Below are 19,414 nucleotides of genomic sequence, written 5' to 3'. Positions count from 1 at the left end.
GAAACATAGACATAGAAAATAGGTGCAGGAGTAGGCCATTCGGCCCTTCGAGCCTGCACCGCCATTTATTATGATCATGGCTGATCATCCAACTCAGAACCCCGCCCCAGCCTTCCCTCCATACCCCCTGATCCCCGTAGCCACAAGGGCTATATCTAACTCCCTCTTAAATATAGCCAATGTACTGGCCTCAACTGCTTCCTGTGGCAGAGAATTCCACAGATTCACCACTCTCTGAGTGAAGAAGCTTTTCCTAATCTCGGTCCTAAAAGGCTTCCCCTTTATCCTCAAACTGTGACCCCTTGTTCTGGACTTCCCCAACATCGGGAACAATCTTCCTGCATCAAGCCTGTCCAATCCCTTTAGGATCTTATACGTTTCAATCAGATCCCCCCTCAATCTTCTAAATTCCAACGAGTACAAGCCCAGTTCATCCAGTCTTTCTTCATATGAAAGTCCTGCCATCCCAGGAATCAATCTGGTGAAACTTCTTTGTACTCCCTCTATGGCAAGGATGTCTTTCCTCAGATTAGGGGACCAAAACTGCACACAATACTCCAGGTGTGGTCTCACCAAGGCCTTGTACAACTGCGGTAGTACCTCCCTGCTCCTGTACTCAAATCCTCTCGCTATAAATGCTAGCATACCATTCGCCTTTTTCACCGCCTGCTGTACCTGCATGCCCAATTTCAATGACTGGTGTATAATGACACCCAGGTCTCGTTGCACCTCCCCTTTTCCTAATCGGCCACCATTCAGATAATAATCTGTTTTCCTATTTTTGCCACCAAAGTGGATAACTTCACATTTATCCACATTAAATTGCATCTGCCATGAATTTGCCCACTCACCCAACCTATCCAAGTCACTCTGCATCCTCTTAGCATCCTCCTCACAGCTAACACTGCCACCCAGCTTCGTGTCATCCGCAAACTTGGAGATGCTGCATTTAATTCCCTCATCCAAGTCATTAATATATATTGTAAACAACTGGGGTCCCAGCACTGAGCCTTGCGGTACCCCACTAGTCACCGCCTGTCATTCTGAAAAGGTCCCGTTTATTCCCACGCTTTGCTTCCTGTCTGCTAACCAATTCTCCATCCACATCAATACCTTACCCCCAATACCGTGTTCTTTAAGTTTGCACACTAATCTCCTGTGTGGGACCTTGTCAAAAGCCTTTTGAAAATCCAAATATACCACATCCACTGGTTCTCCCCTATCCACTCTACTAGTTACATCCTCAAAAAATTCAATGAGATACGTCAGACATGATTTTCCCTTCACAAATCCATGTTGACTTTGTCCGATGATTTCACCGCTTTCCAAATCTGCTGTTATCACATCTTTCATAACTGACTCCAGCAGTTTCCCCACCACCGACGTTAGGCTAACCGGTCTATAATTCCCCGGTTTCTCTCTCCCTCCTTTTTTAAAAAGTGGGGTTACATTAGCCACCCTCCAATCCTCAGGAACTAGTCCAGAATCTAACGAGTTTTGAAAAATTATCACTAATGCATCCACTATTTCTTGGGCTACTTCCTTAAGCACTCTAGGATGCAGACCATCTGGCCCTGGGGATTTATCTGCCTTCAATCCCTTCAATTTACCTAACACCGCTTCCCTACTAACAAGTATTTCGCTCAGTTCCTCCATCTCACTGGACTCTCTGTCCCCTACTATTTCTGGAAGATTATTTATGTCCTCCTTAGTGAAGACAGAATGAAAGTAATTATTCAATTGATCTGCCATGTCCTTGCTCCCCATAATCAATTCACCTGTTTCCGTCTGTAGGGGACCTACATTTGTCTTTACCAGTCTTTTCCTTTTTACATACCTATAAAAGCTTTTACAGTCAGTTTTTATGTTCCCTGCCAGTTTTCTCTCATAATCTTTTTTCCCCTTCCTAATTAAACCCTTTGTCCTCCTCTGCTGAACTCTGAATTTCTCCCAGTCCTCAGGTGAGCCACTTTCTCTGGCTAATTTGTATGCTGCTTCTTTGGAATTGATACTATCCCTAATTTCTCTTGTCAGCCACGGGTGCACTACCTTCCTTGATTTATTCTTTTGCCAAACTGGGATGAACAATTGTTGTAGTTCATCCATGCAACCTTTAAATGCTTGCCATTGCATATCCACCGTCAATCCTTTAAGTGGCTTTTTTCCAGTCTATCTTAGCTAATTCACGTCTCATACCTTCAAAGTTACCCCTCTTTAAGTTCAGAACCTTTGTTTCTGAATTAACTATGTCACTCTCCATCTTAATGAAGAATTCGACCATATTATGGTCACTGTTACCCAAAGGGCCTCTCACGACAAGATTGCAAATTAACCCTTCCTCATTGCTCAAAACCCAGTCCAGAATAGCCTGCTCTCTAGTTAGTTCCTCGACATGTTGGTTCAAAAAACCATCCCGCATACATTCCAAGAAATCCTCTTCCTCAGCACCTTTACCAATTTGGTTCACCCAATCTACATGTAGATTGAAGTCACCCATTATAACTGCTGTTCCTTTATTGCACACATTTCTAATTTCCTGTTTAATACCATCTCCGACCTCAGTACTACTGCTCGGTGGCCTGTACACAACTCCCACCAGCGTCTTCTGCCCCTTAGTGTTACGCAGCTCTACCCATATCGATTCCACATCCTCCCGGCTTATGTCCTTCCTTTCTATCAGATTTTCTGTCTCTCCTGCACCACAATCGATCGCCAAGAACGTTTCTCCTGTCTTTAATGACACTTTTTCCAGAGTAGTCCCGGTGCGGCTCTCTGACTGGACGGGTTTTCATAGGAATTCGTCCAGATTTATACCCGTGCTGGAGAAAGGCACTTTCCCCCGAAGATGGGATTGGGAGGGTTTTACATTGTGAAATTCACTATTTCTGAGCTATTGATCAGACAGAACACCCAGTTCTCGGATTTATGTTTCCCTTTGGATTCCACTGCCCGTTGGTTAATAATTGGGGCTGGTCACCTGAATGAATGTCAACAGACGTGCTGAACAGTTTTATCCAAGTGCACTACGCTGTAGAATTAATTAATTAATTGAGTCATCAGCTACTGTTTACTAAATTGACCCGGCTTTCCCTCTGAGACCCGTCGTAAACTGCGGCATCGTTTCGTGCTGAAGAAGGATCTTGGCCCGAAACGGTCAGTGTTTGTTCAAATGCATAAATGTTTCTTGAGGTGCAGAGTTCCTCCGGTAATTTGTGTGTGCTGCTTCTCTCCGGATCCCTCAGGCCCACCAGATGTCGAGCTTCTCATGGCCCCATCAGCGATGGAATCAGGGTTAGCACCGATCACTGTCGTTTATCCAGCTCGCTTTTAGCACGGACGGTTAGTCACAGAACGTCTTATTGGCACAGTGAGGAGAACAGTTCAAAGACAGTGTGACGGTGCCAGATGTTAGATTTGCAGCCGTTTTCACATCCTCGCACAACTGATCGTCAGCCGAAGCTGATCCCGTGTTAATTCCCGGATAATTTGTGCAGTAATGCCCAATGTTTGTTCTCTGCTCTCACTCAGTCGCTGTCTGTCTGACTCTCTCTCTCTCTCTCTCTCTCCCTTTCTGTCTCTTCAGTGAACTTAGTGACGATTGTGATCCTGTCCCGGGGAAAGTGCGGCCTCTCTACCTGCACCACTCGCTACCTGGTGACCATGGCAGCGGCCGATCTACTGACTATTGTCTTCGAGATCATTTTCAGTCGAATATATTACTTTATGTTCAGTTTTCTGAGCATTACCCCTGTGTGCAGGGTTATAAATGCACTGAGGTTTGCAGCCACAGACTGTTCTGTCTGGTTCACCGTCACTTTCACCTTTGACCGGTTTGTCGCCATTTGTTGCCAGAAGCTGAAAACAAAATATTGCACCGGGAAAACTGCGGCAGTGGTTCTGACAACAACCGGCGTAGTGTTCTGTCTGAAAAACATTCCCCGCTACTTCCTCTGGGAACCCAAAGTAATCATCAATAACGTACCGTGGTTCTGTGAACTTAAGGGAACTATTATCACTAATCCCGGGTGGGTAGCACAGGCTTGGCTGGAGACTGTTTTAACTCCGTTCCTCCCTTTTGTTGCGATCCTGCTGCTCAACGCTCTGACAGTCAGACACATTTTAGTGGCCAGTCGGGTCCGTAAGGGGCTGAAGGGTCAGAGCAAGGGGGAGAACCGCAGTGACCCGGAGATGGAGAGCAGGAGGAGGTCTGTGGTTTTACTCTTCACCCTCTCCGGCAACTTCATCCTCCTGTGGATGACACTGGTCATAAATTTCATATATTATCAGGTCAAAGGAAATGGTTTCAACTTCAACGATTCTGAATGGATATTTCATGAGTTCGGCGTTTTGATGAGGAATTTTAGCTTGTGCACGAACACATTTATTTACGCAGTGACTCAGTCGAAATTCCGAGAGCAGGTGATCAGCGCGGTGAAATATCCGCTCACCTCGGTGCTCCAGTTGATTAATAAAGACGCGCCCTGAGCGCAGCCCAGGTGCAGCTTCAATGTATCCAGTCTGGGCTCCGGATCTTCTTATTCACCGTATCGTCTACAAGCTATTATTCCCGTGCGGTCGTCTTATTGACCGGGACATTGGGAGCAGCAGTGCTGTGGACCGCAAGAAAATGGCGGGGGATAGGAAAGTGCTTGCAAGAGAGTGACGTCTGGGATTGGCTGAGTGGAGTGCTGGAGTGCTTCGTGGGGGCTGAGATTGACAGACAGTGAAAGTGTGTGTGTGTGTGTGTGTGTGTGTGTGTGTGTGTGTGTGTGTGTGTGTGTGTCTGTGTGTGTATATTTGAGAGATTACAGAGAAGGTTTGCGAAGATGTTGCCAGGACAAGGTCAATTGTGCTATAGGGAGAGGTTGGACAGGCATGAAACTTAGCATGCTTGTCACTAAACCCAATCTCACTTTCATTAATTCACAACCCTACCCCTGTACATAACCTGACTTCTAACACCGCAACCCCCTTTCACCAAACCTAAATCTGTCCTCCCACAGCATCCCATCCCAACCCCGGAATCCTAATCTGCACTATAACTTCCTACATTCCTGCCCCTTTTCCTAATATGAAAACTAACTTACAAACATCCCTTTCCCTAAATCCTAAACTGGACTCTAAATTGCCTCATTGCTGCCCTAAAGCTTAATCTGACCTCTAACACCCCACATCGCTGAACCTAAACTCTAATCTAATCTGACCTCTAGCACCACTCTTCCCTTTCCCTAAACCCTAACCAGACATCTATCCCGCCGCAATCATGTCCCCTATCGCCAGTCTGACCTCTACCTCCCCACATCCTTGATCTTAAACATATGACCTCTAAGCCAGCTACTTCCCTGTCCCGAGGCGCAAATCGGACCTGAAACACTCCACATGCCTGACCATAAATCATAATTTGAAATCCACATCCGCAGATCCCTGTACCTTACGTCTCCCTAAGAATCATAGTTAGTTTATGGGAATGGGCAAAAAAGTGGTAAATCAAACACAATGTCGGAAGTGTATGGCCATGCACGTTGGTGGAAGAAATAAACGGGCAGACTATTGTTTAGATGGAGAAGGAATTGAAAATGCAGAGATGCAATGGGACTTGGGAATTCTTCTGAAAGATACCTTAAAGATTAACCTCCGGGTTAGGTCGGTGCTGATGAAGGAAAATGCAATGTTGACATTCATTTATAGAGGTATAGAATATAAGAGCAGGGACGCTATGTCGATGCTGTACGGGACATTCCTGAGACCACACTTGGAGTATTGTGTGCAGTTCTGGTCTCCTTATTTTAGAAGTGATATACTGACATTGGAGATGGTTTAGTGAAGATCCCCGAGAATGATTCCAGGTAATGACGGGTTACCATATTAGGAACGTCTGGCAGCTCTTGGCCTGTATTCGCTGGAGTTCAGGAGAACGAGGATGTATCTCATACAAACATACTAAATTTTAAAAGGCTTGAGCAGATTAGATATGGCAAAGTTATTTCCCATGACCAATGAGTCCAGGATAAGAAGGCACGACTTCAGGATTGTAGGACGTCCATTTAGAAGAGATGTGGAGAAATGACTTAAGTCAGGGGGTAGTAAATCGGTGGAATTTGTAGCCACGAGCGGTAAGTCATTGGGTGCATTTCAGGCAGAGATAGATAGGTTTTTATTAGCCAGGGCATCAAAGGGCATGGAGAGAAGGCAGTGGAGTGGGGATGAACGGAAGAATTGCATCAGCCCATAATTGAAGGGGCATTTAAACTCAGGTTGGAGGAGCAACACCTCATATACCGTCTAGGTATTCTCCAGCCCCTTGGTATTAATATTGAATTCTCCAACTTCCGGTAATTCCCTCCCCTTCCCTTCCCCTATCCCTATGTCACTCTGCCCCCTCCCCCAGCTGCCTACTACCTCCCTCATGGTTCCGCCTCCTTCTACTACCCATTGTTTTCCCCTATTCCTTCTTCACCTTTCCAGCCCACCACCTCTCTGCTTCCCCTCTGCAACCCCTTTATCTTTCCCCTTACTGATTTTTCACCTGGAACCTACCAGCCTTCTCCTTCCCACCTTCCGCCCTCCTTCTTTATAGGGCCTGTGCCCCTTCCCTCGTCAGTCCTGACGAAGGGTGCCGGCCCGAACCGTTGACTGATCGTTTCCGCGGATGCTGCCAGACCTGCTGAGTTCCTCCAGCGTGTTGTGAGAGTTGCCATGATTGAATGGAGAGACGACTCGATGGGACGAATGCCCTACCTCTGTTCCTATACCCTATGGTTTTATGGTCTCTAAATCCTAATCTGAACTAACTCTAATGCATGGGCAAGAGCAACGTGGCAGGGTTGCGTGATTCTGAATCTCGAGTGAAGAGATCAAGAAGCACACGAGGGATGATTTTCCCACCGCCCGCATCATCACAACCGAGCCAGACAGTGACATGTTCTTCATTTTCCTAGGCCACAAAATGCCCGTGAAAGTGCCCGTGAGAAGACATTGAAACGAGAAGAATCCAATTAGTTAAGCTGGAGCCAGAGAGAACAACTCGCCACTAAACTCGAATTGACAGGGTGCAGTAACTCTGAATCTCCAGTAAACCCTGTTAATTTAAAATAGGCGATCCCACACACCCAGGTGCCAAATAAAGATTACTGTAAACTTAAAATAGGGAGATTACATCTCACTTTGAGATGAAGTATAACTGGGTCTCAAAGCATTTTACTACCCAAATTGTTAAAATAAAATCAAATTACGGAGTCTGAAACACCTTAACCTCGAGATGACATGGTTATCATAATCTTTGTACATGGGAACATCACAAGCCTGGCCTGAGCAACCCGGCTGGGTCTCCCTGGAGAGGGTATCTAGTGATTAAACACCTTGTCTTGGGGCTGGGAATACAAGTGGCCCTGGGTTCTAGTGTGGTTTCTGGTTCGTCTCGTCAGTATCCCGTCCTCGCATCCGTGGGGTAGGTCAGGCCGTTACCCTGCTGTTGGATCTGTCCCTTCCTGTTTTTGCCTCCATTGAATAAGCCAGGCCGTCTTTGCTGTTACCTCTCTAGGCCTCTTGAAGTGAACGCTGACTTTGCATTTGCGTTCCTCACCACCGACTTAACCTGCGAATTACCTTGGGTTACCAATAGCCCTCGAATTTTTAAACTCGATGTACCTATCCAGGAGTCTCTGAATAGGCCCACCGCCTTCACCGCCGTCGCAGGCAGCCCATTCCACGCACTCACCACTCTACGTGAAAAACCTACCCCTGACATCTCCTATGTATCTACTCCCAAGCACCTTAAAACTGTGTGCTCTCGTGTTAGCCATTTTAGCCCTGGGGAAAGGACTCTATTTATCCACATGATCAATGCCTCTCATCATTTTATACACCTCTATCAAATCACCTCTCATCCTCCGTCGCTCCAAGGAGAAAAGACCAACTTCACTCAACCTATTCTCACAAGACATGCTCCCCAATCCACGCAACATCCTTGTAGATCTTCTCTGCACCCTTTCTATAGTCTCCATATCCTTCCTGCTGTGAGGTGACTAGAACTGAGCATATACTCCAAGTGGTGTCTGGCCAGGTCCTATATAGCTGTAACATTACCTCTCGCCACTTGAACTCAATCCCACGGCTGATGAAGGCCAATGCACTGTATGCCTTCTTAACAACACAGTCAACCTGCACAGCAGGTTTGAATGTCCTATGGACACTGACCCCAAGATCATTCTGATCCTCCACACTGCCAAGAGTCTTACCATTAATGACATATTCTGCCATCATATTTGACCTACCAAAATGAACCACCTCACACTTGTCTGTGTTGAACTCCATCTGCCACCTCTCAGCCCAGTTTTCCATCCTATCAATGTCCCATTGCAACCTTTGTCAGCCCTCCACTCTATCCACACCACCCCCAGCCTTTGGGTCATCAGCAAATTTACTAACCCATCACTTCACTTCCTCATCCAGGTCGTTAATAAACTTCATATTAATAGGGGTACCAGAACATATCCCTGAGGCACAACTCTGGTCACCGGCCTCCATGCAGAATATGACCCGTCTACAACCACTCTTTGCCTTCAGTGGGCAGGCCAGCTCTGGATCCACAAAGGAATGTCCCCTTAGATCCCATGCATTCTGACTTTCTCGGCAAGCCTTGCCTGGGTTCGCTTATCAGATGCCTTGCTGAAATCCATATACACTGCATCCACTGTTCTACCTTCATCAACGTGTTTAGTCATATCCTCAAAAAATTCATTCGGGCAGCCTTTTCACAAAGCCCTGCTGAATATTCATATGCCTCTCCAAATGTTCATAAATCCTGCCTCTCGGAATATTCTTCATCGATTTACCAACCCCTGACGTAGAGCTTACTGGTCTATAATTTCTTAGGCTAACTCTAACTCCCTTTCTTGAATAGGGAGATGCCAATCAATATTGGGAAATGAAAGTCGCCCATCTCGACAACCCCTTATTACTGCACCATTCTCGAATCTGCTCCCGGTCTTCTCCTCAATGTTCCTGTTACTATTGGGTGGTCTATAAAAACACACAGTAGAGTTATTGACTCCTTCCGGTTTCTAACTTTCACACACAGATACTCAGTGCGCAATCCCTCCTTTTTTGCAGCCGTGGCACTGTGTCTGATCAGCTGTAACTCGCCCCGTCATCTTTTTCTTCCATCCCTGTCCTTTCTGAATCTTCAAATGCCTTGCACTCTAAGTCGCCATTCCTGCCCCCAAGCTATCCAAGTCTTTGTAATGGCTACCACATGATAGCTCTAAGTTTTGATCCACTCTCAACGTTCATCCGATTTGCTCATGATGCTTCTTGCATTAAAATAGACACATCTCAAACCATCAGGCTCAGCGCATCCCTTTTCCATCACCTACCTATCCTCGTTCTTACAGCCACCCCCATATACACATGTCCTTATCCCAGAAAGAGAAAACAATCATTTCAAAAGGTTCACAAAGTAGCTCCCTGTACCTTAAGGAAATAGTAAGAACAATGTTCAGTTTAGATATATTTATAGATTTCTTAATAAAGCTTCAACATTACAACAATATTGAGATTCTTTACTCCTCCAAATGCACCGACACAAGGCATTTATTATTCAAGGCTCTATAAATGAACAACTTTGAGATTCGTAACAACCCCAAATCCACGGACACCCACAAATCGTTGTGCACCTATATGCGCCGACATACACACAAATTCTGCATACATCCTCAAATCTGTACGCACATCCATATCTGTGTGGGCTCCCAAATCAACATGTACCCCGACTATCCGTGTGCACAGACACTCGCAAACTCCTAAATCGGTACACAACACCAAATACCTATGCACCCCTAAATATGCTGACCCCCCCCCCCCAAAGGAACATTAGATTATACCAGAGCGGGAGTCGTTTCCCACCGTTCACAGAGTAGCTTGGTCACATTTAAGTGATAAGAAGAACAGAGACCAACGTTCAAAGTGCATTTATTTTTCAAGTTTCTATAAATGGACAACTTGAGATTTGTTAACCAACCATCGCCCAGACTCCCACCGACAGACACAAATCCGGTTGCACCCAGAAATATGTACACAGCCCCAAAACCGCACGGGCCCCAAATCTTTGTACAACCTCAAATCAGAGCGCGCCCCCAAATCTGCCCGCACTCTGAAACCGGCAGTCAAACCTATATGCTTATCAGAATATCCTTGAGCAAAAACAATTTCAAACACTCCACAAAATAGAAGGGTCCACCTAATGAAAATCCGTAAAAACAAAGTACGAAATTTAAATTGAATTTATTCATACACTTTCGATTAAAGAAACAATCTTGAGATTTGTAACAACCCGACATCCATCGAAACCCCGAAGTGCGCGTGCAACCCCACATGTCTGTGCAACCGCATATTTGAGGACACCCCGTGAATCTGCTACATCCCCAAATCCTGTACATCTGCAAAAGAGCTGAAAACCCCACAATCACAATTCGTTATCAAGAGTAAAAACAAATCTTTTCAAACAGTTCACCTTAAACACATTAAGGAAATATCAACAACAAAGTTCATTTAAAAGTGCATTTAAAGAGTCATTGATAAATATCTATTAATGAAACAACCTGTCACCCCTCCAAATGCACCTATGCCATGCAAATCTGTGTGCAGCCACATGTTCGAAGGCACGCCCCTAAATCTACGCACATCCTCAATAAGAGTGCACCCAAAATCAAAGTGCACCCCAAACCCGCTGACAAACACGCATTGGATTATTTCAGACAAAGAATCCTTTCCAGCAGTTCTCAAAATGGCTGTCTCGTCATTACAAACACACAGAAGTTGTCACAAAGTGGCCGCTGGGAGCCCGGGTGGACCCAAATGCAAGACACAAACACGTCTTGTGAGGTTAACTAAATTGAGTTTATTGCTTGTTACAAGGAGACCAAAGCAGAAGCGGGAATAGCGTAATGGACAAAGACTAAGGCCCTGGACTAGGTTGGAACTAAGGGTCCGGGCTGGGACTCGGATTCATGGATCTCGGAGCCAGGACCCGGAACACGGACCTCGGAGCCAGGACTTGATACTTGAAACTTCAGGAGTCAGGACGTGATACGTGAAACCTCGGAGCCAGGGTCTCTTCTTATTCACGGGACAGACTCAGACACAGGGCATAGACACTGAGCCGGGAATCCTCCTTAGACACAGGACGGAGTCGGGTCTCTTCTTGACACAGGGTCAGGACCCTTCCATAGTATAGGGCCGCGACCCTTTTTAGACGTAGGACGTGGTTACGGAGACCACACAGCCATGGACAGTACTATAACTGGACACAAGTACGCTCCAAGCAGCAGCAAGCTCTTGACTCGCCCCGGCGTGTCAACTCTGACTGACCCTCTCTGACAAGGGAAGGCGGCTGGCTGGCACTTGCTTCGGGCGAAGACTGGACTTGCTTCGGGAGGAGACTAGGCTGGCTCCGGCCAGATGACATTGGCTCTCGGTGACTTCGTTAAAGCTCTCGAGCCGAACGGCTGAAAGCCCGAGACTTATAAACTGCCGGTTCAGCCAAGAGTAAAATGCCACTAATCACCAAGTCCGAGGGGCACGGGAAAACAGGGAACCAAAGGGAAACAGGGAGTCAACGGTCCGGATCGTAACACAAACAAAGTAAATTTAAAGGGAACCCGATCCAGACCATGACAAAAGTCGTGTGCAATTCCAAATTCGCTGACATACCCATATCTGTGTGTAGTCTCAAAGCCGTGTGCATCGACATTTTCGAAAACGCACAAATAAATCTGGACGCACCAAATCTGTGTGAACCCGATACTCAGAAAGGTGCCCCTAAATCTGCGCGGATCCCCAAAGCAGTGAAACAAGCCGACATACGCAGAGGCACGCATACAGACACAAGCACACGGTATAGCAGTTACACACACACACGTAGATAGAGATACGAGCGCCTACATGTGTAACAACAGACACAGAAATTAAACACACAGAAATACTCAGCCATAGACACACGTGCACACTCATACACAGAGGCCCCCACACACGTGCACACGCGCAAGCACACAGACATACATGTACACACACATCGCGATATACACACTGACATGCAGACAGACCCAAATATACACATCCAACAGAGAGAAACGAGCACTGTGCTACTCGGTAACACAAAAAATCTATAAGAAACATCAGCAGGATCAGACACGCAACAACAACAGATACAGACATACACAACTTTCAGAGTCACACAATCACACACACATACACACACACACATACTCATACAAAGGGAGACCTAGGCACAGACAGTTATAGTCACAAACACACACAGGCTCCTACACATAGACACAGACGCACACACATGCACACAGACTCCGTAACCAAAACACAAACACACACAGACACTCACGAGCACGTAGACACAAAGACACATGAGACAGACACCGCTGACGCACACACATACACACACAAGTACTCACATACTTTTACACACCGACACAGACATACAATCACACTGTCTCAAACTCAGTAGTCATATTCAGACACACACACAGTCACACACTTCATCACAGACACGGTAACACAAGAACACACACACACACACACACACACACACACACACACACACACACACACACACACGCCCAAACATAGACAATGACGCAGGCACGCACAGTGAAACTGAAAAGCACACACATACACGGACACAAGCAAATAGTGACACACACACACACACACACACACACACATTAACAAAGACGTACACACAAACTCACATACAACTAGCCACCCACACTGACAAACAAAGACCGACAAATGCTCGTACACAGCCAACCTCCACAGACTGATAATGTCAGACAGAGACACATAAATACACAGACATACAGAAACACAAACTCCCACTTGTAAACGCATACTGTCACACGAATAAACACCAGGCGCGTACACACAAACACACAGACATATAGGCACACATACAGTCAAAGGAGCAAACACATAGACACACAGGGATGTACTAAACATCGAGAACTGAAGTTTCCTCTCCGCCTCTCCAGCTCACTGTTGTGTTCTCTGGCTCTACGGTGTGATATTATCAACACATGCTCACACCCAAGTTTAGGCTGCTGAGTTGGGTTCGGGGTGGGTCATGCTGAGGTCGGTGGTGATAGTGCTTATTCAACACCTCAACAGATATTGCCTCGGTGACCCTCTCGGTAGAGACTTCCACACACAAACTACATCACGAGGTTATAATTAGAAGGACATTGGTAACAGTAGGCGATTCAGCACAATTTCACAAGCTGTAATGACATAATTTACTTCAATATCTTGTGTCTGACAAATGGTGCCTTTGAAGTACATATTTACAATGGAAGCACATATAATTGATGCGACATCTCAGACGGTTCAGACACCTTCTTGGGGGCTACTTATTAACACACATGATTAAAAATATCTAAGAACAGTGACCCAAATGCCCACAGTCACTGTTGTGCGGATTGACACACGGACGGGCAGGAAATGTCGGGAGACCGATCATGTAGAGTGAGTTAGGATCCATTGAATGTGACGTCATGGTTGGCACAGACACTGTGGGCCGAAGGGTCTGTTCCTGGGCTTTACCTTTCGCTGTTCCATGTAGATGTAAGACAAACGGAGGGAAGCGACGGGTTCCTTTTCTCAGAGCAAACATTTATTGCAATCAAGATGAACAGAGACATGTTTTTGACCCGGGACAAAGTTTGGTATACTTCTGGTACCCTGAGGAAGGTTAATGATAATCAGGAAAGAGGGATGTGTTTCCATTCAAAGCAACGTGGAAAAAAAATACCGGAGGAACTCAGCATGCCAGGTAGCTTCGATGGAAAAGAGAATTGTCTAGGTTTCGTGCCGAAATCCTTGATTAGGTCTTAAAAAAAAAGAGAATTCAGAACAGGAAAGCCGGGGAAGGGAAGTAAAAAAGGCGTACAATGTGGTAGGAGATAGGTGGCAGCGGGAGTGGGCAGGGGTGAAGTTATTTCGTGAAACAGATAAGTCGTTGGAGAGAGAAAAATCTGATAAGAGAGGGTAGAAGATCATGGCAGAAAGGGAAGGGCGAGAACCAGAGGGAGTTGATAGGCAGGTAAGGAGATAAGACCAGAGGGGGAAACGGGAGTAGGGGAATGGTGAAGGGGACGGGGCGAGCACTAACGGAAGTTCTAGTTACCACTGCTCATGGCATCAGGTTGGTGCCAACCGAGACGGAACGTAAAGTGTGGCTCTTCCATCCTGTGTGGCCTGATCACGGCACTAGAGGAGGCCATGGACTGACATGTGGAATGAGAATGGGAAGTAGAATTAAAATGTGTGTGTTGATTTGATTTCCGGCATCTGCAATTTTTTTTTACGTGCTTGATTTTGCATTCAGATGATGCTCGATTGTATTTGCTACAGAATCACGGTGGAGCGGCCGTTTTACTCTTAGTCGATCTGCTTTACCAATTCTTCAACTGATGTAGAAAAGTCACACCGAGACCATCAACAGGTGATAATCTGGGTTTGATAGCATTTAAAACAAGATTCCCTTTGCTGGATGAATGCTACTCGCAATTTACAGCCCTGAGTACATCACACTATCCATTACTATCTGTCACTGTGGTGAATGCACATGTCTGACGTAATCGGTTTGGAAATAACTTGAAAATATTTATTTCTAAATCAGTTGAAGTCTGCCCCTGTGGGGTCGCTAAATGGTATTAAAAGCCTCAGGCTTATAATACCTTAACATTTCATTCGGAGAGATCGCCGGTAGCACAGCGGGTGGAATCACTGGACGGAGAAAATGTCCTCAATGTTAGATAGTTACAGAAGTCTGCAGAAAAATTTGTACGTGTTTATTGCCGTCATTGGAGTTCCTGGTGAGTGAGTGGAGTTTATGTTTGGTGTTTCTGTATGTTAACTGGTGCGGACTGTTTGTGATCATTTGACAAGCTTCGCACTTGATGACCATTGCACAAATATCCGTCAGGGATATCGATCCTGTCAATCTGAAATGCTTATTTTGCATATTTAATGACAAACGAATCAAATCGTCTGTCTCTCCTCCGCCAGAGAGATGGACTCGGACTTTTCTTTCGTGTCTTTAATGACACCTTTTCCGGAATAGTCCTAATGGAACTCTCCTACTGGATGGGCTTTGATGAGAATTCATCCAGATTTATACCCGTGCTGGAGAAAGGCACTTTCACCTGAAGATGGGACTAGGAGGGTTTTATATTGTGAAGTTCACTATTTCCGAGGAATTGATCAGACTGAACACCTGGTCCTGTGTTTTATGTTTCCTTTTGGAGTCTGTGACAATCGGATTCTACTGCCCGTTGGTTAAGTTATGGTATGGTTGCACTGTTCTAACTAAATGTTATAATTATGTGGTTTTGTTAGTTTTTTCAGTCTTGGTCTGCCCTGTGTTTTGTGATATCACAACGGAGAAAATATTGTATCATTTCTTAATGCATGCATTACTAAATGACAATAAAAGAGGACTGCGTGTCTTCATAATCTATTATTTTTGCTTTTAATCACCTTAGTCAGTGTCCACAGACATGCTGAACAGTTTTATCCAAGTGCAGAGCGCTGTAGAATTAGTTATTTAATGAGGCCATCAGCTTCTGTTTACAAATTAGACCCGGCTTTCCCTCTGCGACACGTCGTAGGTTGGGGCATCTTTTCATCCTGAAGAAGGGTCTCGGCCTGAAATGTCGACTGTACATCTTCCTAGAGATGCTGCCTGCCCTGCTGCGTTCACCAGCAACTTTGATGTGTGTTGCTTGTTACTTGAGCTGCTGAATTCGTCCAGTAATTTGTGTGTGTTGTTACCCTCCGGATCCCTCAGGTCCACAGTTTCTCGAGGCCTGCTCAGTCACGGCCAAATCAGTGAAACCGGCTCCATTAGCGATGGAATCAGAGATAGCACCGATCGCTGTCGTTCATGCAGCTCGGTTTTAGCATCGACGATTAGTGACACAACGTCTTATTGGCACAGTGAGGAATACAGTTCAAGGATAGCGTGACCCGTGTCAAATGTTAGCCGTTTAAACATTCTCGCACTCCTGATCTTTAGATGATACATATCCCCTGTTAATTTCCGGAGAACTTGTTCAGTAATGCCAGTGTCTATTCTCATCTCGCTCTCTATCTCTGTCTGTCTATCTGTCTGTCTGTCTGCCTGTCTGTCTCTCTCCCTCTCTCTCCCTCTCTCTTCCTCTCTCTCCCTCTCTCTCCAGTGAATTTAGTGGCGATCGTGATCCTGTCCCGGGGAAAGTGCGGCCTTTCTACCTGCACCACTCGCTACCTGGTGGCCATGGCAGCAGCCGATCTACTGACCATTGTCACCGAGGTCATTTTCTACCGAATGAAAAACAATTACTTTAAGTACAGTTTTTTGAACATTACTCCCGTGTGCAGGGTTAACAACGTACTCAGGTTCGCAGCCACAGACTGTTCTGTCTGGTTCACCGTCACTTTCACCTTTGATCGGTTTGTCACCATTTGCTGCCAGAAGCTGAAAACAAGATATTGCACTGGGAAAACTGCGGCTGTGGTTCTAACAACAACCGGCGTGCTGTTCTGTCTGAAAAACATACCCCGATACTTCCTCTTAGAACCCAAAGTGATCATCGACAATGTGCCGTGGTTCTGTAAACTCATGGACAAAGTTATCACTGACCCCGGGTGGGTAGCACGGGCTTGGGCGGAGAATGTTTTAACTCCTTTGCTCCCTTTCGCTGGGATCCTGCTGCTCAACGCTCTGACAGTCAGACACATTTTAGTGGCCAGTCGGGTCCGTAAGGGGCTGAAGGGTCAGAGCAAGGGGGAGAACCGCAGTGACCCGGAGATGGAGAGCAGGAGGAGGTCTGTGGTTTTACTCTTCACCCTCTCCGGCACCTTCATCCTCCTGTGGATGACACTGGTAGTGAATTTCATATATTATCAGGTCAAAGGAAATGGTTTCAATTTCAATGATTCTGAATGGATCTTTCATTTGTTTGGCGTTCTGATGCGGAATTTCAGCTTGTGCACGAACACGTTTATTTACGCGGTGACTCAGTCGAAATTCAGGGAGCAGGTGATCAGCGCGGTGAAATACCCGATCATTTCTGTGCTCCAGTTGATTAATAAAGGCGCGCCCTGAGCGCAACCCAGATGCAGCTTCAATGTATCCGGTCCGGGCTCCGGATCTTCTTATTCACCGTCTCGTCTCCAACTAAATATTCTCGGTCTGATTGACCGGGACATTGGGAGCAACAGTGCTCCGAATCGCAGGAGGCTGTGTAAAGAGAGATTGTGAGATCGTGAAAGATTGTGTGTGTGTGTGTGTGTGTGTGTGTGTGTGTGTTTGAGAGAGTGCAGAGAAAGTTTACGACGATGTTGCCAGGACAAGGTGACCTGTGTTGTTGGGAGAGGTTGGTCTAGTTATCAAACTCAGCATGCCTGTCACTAAACCCAATCTCATCTTAACTCTTTCACAAACCTGCCCCGATACATAACTTGACTTCTAACACAGCAAACCACTGTCACGAAACCTAAATCTGTCCTCCCACAACATGCTATCCCAAACCCTGAATCCTAATCTGAACTGTAACTTCCGACATCTCCGCCCCTTATCCTAATATGAAAACTAACTTCCAAACATCCCATTCCCTAAACCCTGAACTGAACTCGAAGTCCCCTCGTCACTGCCTCCAAACCGTAATCTGACCTCTAATTCCCTACATCTCCGAGCCTTAACTCTAATCTAATCTGACCTCTAACAACCCACATCTCTGAGCCTAAACTCTAATCTAATCTGACCTCCACCACCACTCTTCCCTTTCCCTAAACCCTAACCAGGCATCTAGCCCACCAAAACCATGTCACCAATTGCCAATCTGACCGCTACCTCCCCACATCCATGACCTTAAGCATAATATGACCTCTAAACGAGCCACATCTCCGTTCCGAAACGTAAATCAGACATGAAACACTCCACATTCCTGACCATAAATCATAACCTGAAATCTAAATCCGCAGATCCCTGTACCTTACGTCTGTCTAAGAGACATAGATGGTTTAGGAGAATGGGCAAAGGAGTGGCAAATAAAGCACAATGTTGGAAAGTGTATGGCCATGCGCTTTGGTGGAAGAAATAAACGGGAAGACAATTATTTAGGTGGGGAGGGAGAGCTCAAAATGCAGAGTTGCAATGGAATTGGAGTCCTTGTGCAGGATACCCTAAAGGTTAACCCTCAGGTTGAGTCGGTACTGAAGAAGGCAAATGCAGTGTTGGCATTCATTTCTGCAGGTGTAGAATGTAAGAACAGGAAGGCGATACTGATGTTCTACAAGGCACTCCTCAGACCACACGTAGAGTATTGTGTGCAGTTTTGAGCTCCTTACTTTAGAAGTGATATTCAGACTTTGAACAGGGTTTAGGGAAGATTCCCGAGAATGATTCCAGGTATGAACGGGTTATCGTATGAGGGACGACTGGCAGCTCTTGGCCTGTATTCGCTGGAGTTCAGGAGAATAAGGAGGTGTCTCACAGAAATATTCCAAATTTTAAAAGGCCCGGATAGATTAGATATGGCAAAGTTATTTGCCATGGTAAGCGCGTCCAGGACAAGAAGGCACGACTTCAGGATTGTAGGACGTCCATTTAGAAGAGATGCGGAGAAATTACTTTAGTCAGAGTGTGGTAAATCTGTGGAATTTGTTGTCACGAGCAAGTCATTGAGTGCATTTAAGGCAGAGATAGAGAGGTTTTTATTAGCCAGGGCATCAAAGGGTATATGGAGAAGGCAGGGGAGTGGGGATAACTGGAAGAATTGCACCACCCTATAATTGAATGGGGGAGCCGACTCGATGGGACCAAATAGCATACTTCTGTTCCTATATTTTTATGTTCTTATGGTCTCCAAATCCTAATCCAAACTAACTCTCATGCATGGGCCAGAGAAAAGTGGTAGGGTTGCGTGATACTGAATCTCGAGTGAAGCACAAGAGGAATGATTTTCACAACCGAGACAAACAGTGACATGTTCTTCATTTTCCCGGTCCACGAAATGTCTGTGAAAAAGCCCAGATAACAAGAAGGTGAGAGGGATGCAGTGAGTAACGTTGCAACCAAAGAAAACAGGTCACCACTAAACTCGAATTGATAGGGTGCAGTGACTCTGAAAACCCAGTAAACCCTCTCAATTTAAAACAGGCGATCCCACACGCCCAGATGCAAAACAGAGATTACTGTAAATTTAAAACAGGAAAATTACATCTCACTTTGTGATGAAGCATAACTAAGTCGCAAAGCATTTTGCTACCAAAATTGTTAAAAGAAAATCAAATTAAGAGGTCTGAAACACCTTAAACTCGAGATGACATGGTTTTCATTATCTTTGTCCATGGGAATATCACA

General features: G+C 45.7%; 1 protein-coding gene and 1 pseudogene across 1 annotated transcript in view; one reads left to right on the top strand and one right to left on the bottom strand.

Annotated features, from left to right (window-relative positions):
- Positions 1 to 4,485, top strand: part of LOC140185478 (probable G-protein coupled receptor 139) — a 51,875-nt pseudogene extending 47,390 nt beyond the window's left edge.
- LOC140185019 (uncharacterized) overlaps positions 1 to 19,414 on the bottom strand; it is a 777,523-nt gene that overhangs the window by 209,928 nt on the left and 548,181 nt on the right. The gene's annotated exons all lie outside the window — the stretch shown is intronic.

This window comes from Mobula birostris, chromosome 20, assembly GCF_030028105.1.
Source record: "Mobula birostris isolate sMobBir1 chromosome 20, sMobBir1.hap1, whole genome shotgun sequence".
NCBI classification, from domain to species: domain Eukaryota; kingdom Metazoa; phylum Chordata; class Chondrichthyes; order Myliobatiformes; family Myliobatidae; genus Mobula; species Mobula birostris.
The sequence above is the reverse complement of the archived record's forward strand: the minus strand, read 5'-3'. Positions and strand labels throughout refer to the sequence as shown.